Source organism: Podarcis pityusensis (genome assembly GCF_964106645.2).
Source record: "Podarcis pityusensis genome assembly, chromosome: 2".
In the NCBI taxonomy this organism is placed as follows: domain Eukaryota; kingdom Metazoa; phylum Chordata; class Lepidosauria; order Squamata; family Lacertidae; genus Podarcis; species Podarcis pityusensis.
The window spans coordinates 25807930-25813929 of NC_138029.1; positions in this window are offsets into that span (position 1 = coordinate 25807930).

Genomic DNA, 6000 nt, shown 5'->3' on the forward strand with positions numbered 1-6000 from the left:
TTTTAAACCATTAAAAAAAGAAAGAAATAAAGATTGCTGGCCTAATGTCTTATCCAGAACGGCAATTATGCAGCAACAGTAGCAATGGAGAAGAAAATTGGCTGGAACTGAAAATTTCTGCCAAAAAATAAAATAAAATTCTGGCTCTCTAAGCAGAATCCATTTAAAGCAGGGGAGGGCCATTTAGGAAAGAGATTCTTTGAGAAAGCATTCAGAGCTGCTAGGCTGAATGAAGCTTGGAAAAGCAGAAGAAGGACCCTCATTCCAAGGTTGACATCACCAGGGCAGTAGGATACAGTGGTACCTCGGGTTAAGTAATTAATTCGTTCCGGAGGTCCGTTCTTAACCTGAACCTGTTCTTAACCTGAAGCACCACTTTAGCTAATGGGGCCTCCTGCTGCCACTGTGCCGCCAGAGCACAATTTCTGTTCTCATCCTGAAGCAAAGTTCTTAACCCGAGGTACTATTTCTGGGTTAGCGGAGTCTGTAACCTGAAGTGTATGTAACCCGAGGTACCACTGTAGTAGGAAGGAACAGTTCCTCACTGCTTGGGTAAGACACCACCAGGCCTAACAGGCACCTTGAGAATACTAGACAGGGCTGCTTGGAAGACCTGCCAGTACGTGAGAAGTGAGATGGTCCAGTATCCTACTTAGAATCATAGAATCATAGAGTTGCAAGAGACCACAAGGGCCATCGAGTCCAACCCCCTGCCAAGCAGGAAACACCATCAGAGCACTCCTGACATATGGTTGTCAAGCCTCTGCTTAAAGACCTCCAAGTTCTTCCTAATGTTTAGGTGGAATCTTCTTTCTTGTAGTTTGGATCCATTGCTCCGTGTCCGCTTCTCTGGAGCAGCAGAAAGCAACCTTTCTCCCTCCTCTATGTGACATCCTTTTATATATTTGAACATGGCTATCATATCACCCCTTAACCTCCTCTTCTCCAGGCTAAACATGCCCAGCTCCCTTAGCCGTTCCTCATAAGGCATCGTTTCCAGGCCTTTGACCATTTTGGTTGCCCTCCTCTGGACACGTTCCAGTTTGTCAGTGTCCTTCTTGAACTGTGGTGCCCAGAACTGGACACAGTACTCCAGGTGAGGTCTGACCAGAGCAGAATACAGTGGCACTATTACTTCCCTTGATCTAGATGCTATACTCCTATTGATGAGGCCCAGAATTGCATTGGCTTTTTTAGCTGCCGCATCACACTGTTGGCTCATGTCAAGTTTGTGGTCAACCAAGACTCCTAGATCCTTTTCACATGTACTGCTCTCAAGCCAGGTGTCACCCATCTTGTATTTGTGCCTCTCATTTTTTTTGCCCAAGTGCAATACTTTACATTTCTCCCTGTTAAAATTCATCTTGTTTGTTTTTGCCCAGATCTCTAATCTGTCAAGGTCGTTTTGAAGTGTGATCCTGTCCTCTGGGGTGTTAGTCACCCCTCCCAGTTTGGTGTCATCTGCAAATTTGATCAGGATGCCCTTGAGTCCATCATCCAAGTCATTGATAAAGATGTTGAATAAGACCAGGCCCAAGACAGAACCCTGTGGCACCCCACTAGTCACTCTTCTCCAGGATGAAGCAGAACCATTGATGAGCACCCTTTGGGTTCGGTCAGTCAGCCAGTTACAAATCCACTGAGTGGTAGCATAGTCAAGACCGCATTTTACCAGCTTCTTTACAAGAATATCATGGGGCACCTTGTCAAATGCCTTGCTGAAATCAAGGTAGACTACATTCACTGCGTTCCCTTCATCTACCAGGCTTGTAATTCTGTCAAAAAACGAGATCAGGTTAGTCTGACATGACTTATTTTTCAGAAATCCATGCTGACTATTGGTGATCACAGAGTTCCTTTCTAGGTGCTCACAGACTGTTTGCTTAATGATCTGCTCCAGAATCTTCCCTGGTATTGATGTCAGACTGACTGGGTGGTAATTATTTGGGTCCTCTCTTTTCCCCTTTTTGAAAATAGGGACAACATTTGCCCTCCTCCAGTCTGCCGGGACTTCGCCTGTTCTCCAGGAATTCTCAAAGATGACTGCCAGTGGTTCTGAGATCACATCTGCCAGTTCTTTTAATACTCTTGGATGCAGTTCATCTGGCCCTGGAGACTTGAATACATCTAAACTAGCTAAGTATTCTTGTACTATCTCCTTAGTTATTCTGGGCTGTGTTTCCTCTAGTGAATCATTTGCTCCAAATTCTTCAGGTCGGGCATTGTTTTCTTTATCGGAGAAGACTGAGGCAAAGAAGGCATTGAGGAGTTCAGCCCTTTCTGTGTCCCTTGTTTGCATTTCACCATCCTCTCCTCTGAGTGACCCCACTGTTTCTTTGTTCTTCCTTTTGCTACGAACATACCCATAAAAGCCTTTTTTGTTGCTTTTAACCTCTCTAGCAATCCTGAGTTCATTCTGTGCTTTAGCTTTTCTGACTTTGTGTCTACACATGCTGGCTATTTGTTTGAATTCCTCTTTGGTGGTTTCCCCCCTTTTCCATTTTTTGTACACATCCTTTTTTAATCTTAACTCAGTTAAAAGTTCTTTAGATAGCCACCCTGGCTTCTTTAGGCACCTTCCATGTTTCCGTCTCATTGGTATTGCCTGAAGTTGTGCTTTTACTATCTCCCTCTTAACAAACTCCCAGCCAGCCTTTCCTTTTAGTATTACTGTCCATGGGATCTCACCCAGCACTTCCCTAAGTTTTATGAAGTCGGATTTCTTAAAGTCAAGAAGGCTGCCTTTTTAAGGCTGCCTTTTTAAGGCTGCCTTTTTAAGGCTGACTTTCTATCTTTAATCAGTTATGTTGTTTTATTGGTTCCATTTTTTCAACAGATACAAGTCAATTATAGCCTAACTGGAAATGAAACCTTCTCTCTCTCTGCTTTGAGCACTGCCTGCCAAAACCTTCTAGAAATCCTCTCTCACCACTATATTTGAACTTTCATACCCTACAGAGGAAGGTGTGCCCTCCCAGGTCTCACCTGGGCTCATCCCTCTCTTCTCACAGCCCCTCACCCTATGAGATCTCCCCTATGGAATTTGTTAAAAGCATTTCTGTCAGGGCTAAGCCATTGTAACATTTCTTTTGTTAATTACCAAGCCTGTGGTTTGTTTGTTTTTTTGGTTTTTTTTAATGCTACCTTTATTTCTTTTCACTCTCCTTTCAGTTTAGGGAAATGTCTTAATCATACAGCCAGGGGAAAAAAAAGAAAACAAGAAGTTGGAACTTGTTCTGGAAAACTGCCCCTAGTTGATGCAGCAATCTCGAAATGCTCTGGCATGCAAAACTAAGGAACCGGGCAAGAAATGCTAAGATTGGCAATCACAGCTTCAAAGTCATATGGTTGGTTTAATAAATGAATGTAGCCTGTCTAGCAGTGGGGGGCCAACATCCCTCACATTCACGACAACAGTGGGTGGGCCTGCCACACTTGTATCTTACTGTTCATAACCAGAAATGCTGCAGTATATTACAGAGTTGTTGCTATGAAATGGAGGTAAGAAACGCTGAGAGAGATTAACAGCGATAATGATGACTAATAGAACGATTAGGTTTTACTCCGTTAACGATCTTATTATAGGCTCAGCTGGTACTTAAGCAAGCAGTCAGGCAACAGAACTTTCCACCCACCCGATTGCAACGCGAAGACTATTATGCATCCATTCAGATTGCCAAGCAGAAGGCAGATATGGCACAGAGAAGGAGTCCGTTCCCTTATCAATCTTGCCAGGCTGCTTATTTGTAGAAGAAGATGGAGAACCGAAGCGCTGCAACTGAATTTAATTGCTTCACACACCTGCATCTTCCGGCTTTCGCCTGTATTTTAAAAGCACCACTTCATTCTTGGAACATGTGTTGGGCTTTGCAGAACACAATGAGGGGTGGTGGGGAAGGGGAAAGAAATAGATAGGAAAATGGACCTTGAAATTATTCCCCCCAGCTTTCACGAGAGCCTTAAGCCCTCTCCCCTCTCTCACACTCACACTACAGACCACATCCCACCCCCCAGTGATGTGTGGTTGGTGGATGAGGGGACTAGGCTAGTCACCTAAATGTTCCCGGTAAATTCGAGTATTAAAGACTGGTGTCTCCTTCCCAAAGCCCAGGAAGCTTCTGCCTGGCTTAGGGAGGGAGGCGTGATGCTCCAACAGGGTCCAAGAGCCCTCCCACCACCTTCCCAAAGCCCACTCAGCTTTGGGAAGGAGGAAGCAGGGAACCTTATGCCTGGTTTAGGGTGGGAGGCACGATGCTCACATGTGTGACATCAGGACGTTGGGGGCCCTCAATCACCCTTGCAAGCTGGCACCTCCAGCCCTAAATGTTCCCCTACGAAAACTTTCACCACATGGCACTGTTCCTCCCATCCCTCCACGAATTTCCTTCTTTTTTTCATTCTGCCCCCTCTTCCTTTCCCCACCGCCTGCCTTTAGAACCTTGGGGAACAGCCAATGAAAAGAAGCATGGTGCCCTCTATACTAATGTAAATATAGTATATATAGAGAGAGAAAATAGAAAGGTAAAAATAAATGCCTAGAAGGTGGCCATGAATACATTCCCATAATTGGCCTAATTATGTATGTATGTATGTATGTATGAATAAATAAATAAAAATAGCTCAAGCAAACCCAATTTTCAGAGTTTGAGACAACCGTAGAGACCCTAACATTGGGAGAAAGTGAACAGGAGTTGCTTGGAAAGAATGTCAAAAACGGCAACAATTACCTTGAATTCTGGTTTGGAGCTATCTCCTTCAGGCACCTGGCTTAGATAGTTTGTGGCTTTAGTAGACCCTCAAACTCACATAGGGTTTTTAAGTCTTTACAGGGATGGTTAATCAACCAGATGGTGTTTGAATTTGGACGGAAATGAAAGAATGAAGAGCTGGCAGGGAGTGCAGAGTGACTACGATGCACAGCCTTCAAGTGTTTTGGTACATGGCACTTGCGTCGTTGAAGTATCCCGCTCCATTTGTTGTTACAAGTTAAAATGACATGCAGTCAATCTATAAGTTCAGTTTTCAAATAACAGATGTCGCACTGCATCACTTAACACTGAGCAACACTCTCCCTGATTATGCAATGTTCCAAGTGGCAGCGTTATGAAGGTTGTATGCGAGAAATTAGAGTGTGGAATTAGAAAGGGATTCCATTATTATCAGCATCACCAATAATGTCAGATTTATAGTAGCTGGCACAAAGCTGGAGGTGAATAATCAGGAATGTTTTTAATAAGCAAAATAGGTAAAGGTAAAGGGACCCCTGACCATTAGGTCCAGTTGTAACTGACTCTGGGGTTGCGGCGCTCATCTTGCTTTATTGGCCAAGGGAGCCGGCATACAGCTTCTGGGTCATGTGGCCAGCATGACTAAGTCACTTCTGGCGAACCAGAGCAGCACACGGAAACGCTGTTTACCTTCCCGCCAGAGTGGTACCTATTTATCTACTTGCACTTTGATGTGCTTTCGAACTGCTAGGTTGGCAGGAGCAGGGACCGAGCAACGGGAGCTCACCCCGTTGCAGGGATTCGAACCGCCGACCTTCTGATCGGCAAGTCCTAGGCTCTGTGGTTTAACCCACAGCGCCACCCGCGTCCCGATAAGCAAAATAATAACTGAATAATTCTTAATAACTCTACTTCCATTTCCCTGGTCTGGAACTAAAAATATTACAAGAATTTTAGATCTGCCTAGCAGACTTTTATTTTCCTCTTAATTTTCTAAGATCGAAGCCATCAGTAAACAGAACTATAAGTATATATACTTCTGCATGTCTTCAGATTCCAAAGCCTTCAGCCAAATTTATTCAGAGTGTGTTGTGTCTTAGTGTGTTCATCTGAAGTATCTTATTAGCACTCACGTACACGACTTGTATAGCACCACCTGTCAGAAAGCTCTGCATGGATTTAGTCAGATAAAGATAATGTACTAATATATGCAGGTCAGCAGGGGTGAAACATATTGCTAGCATTGAAAGCAGAAGCAATTTAAACTTAAATG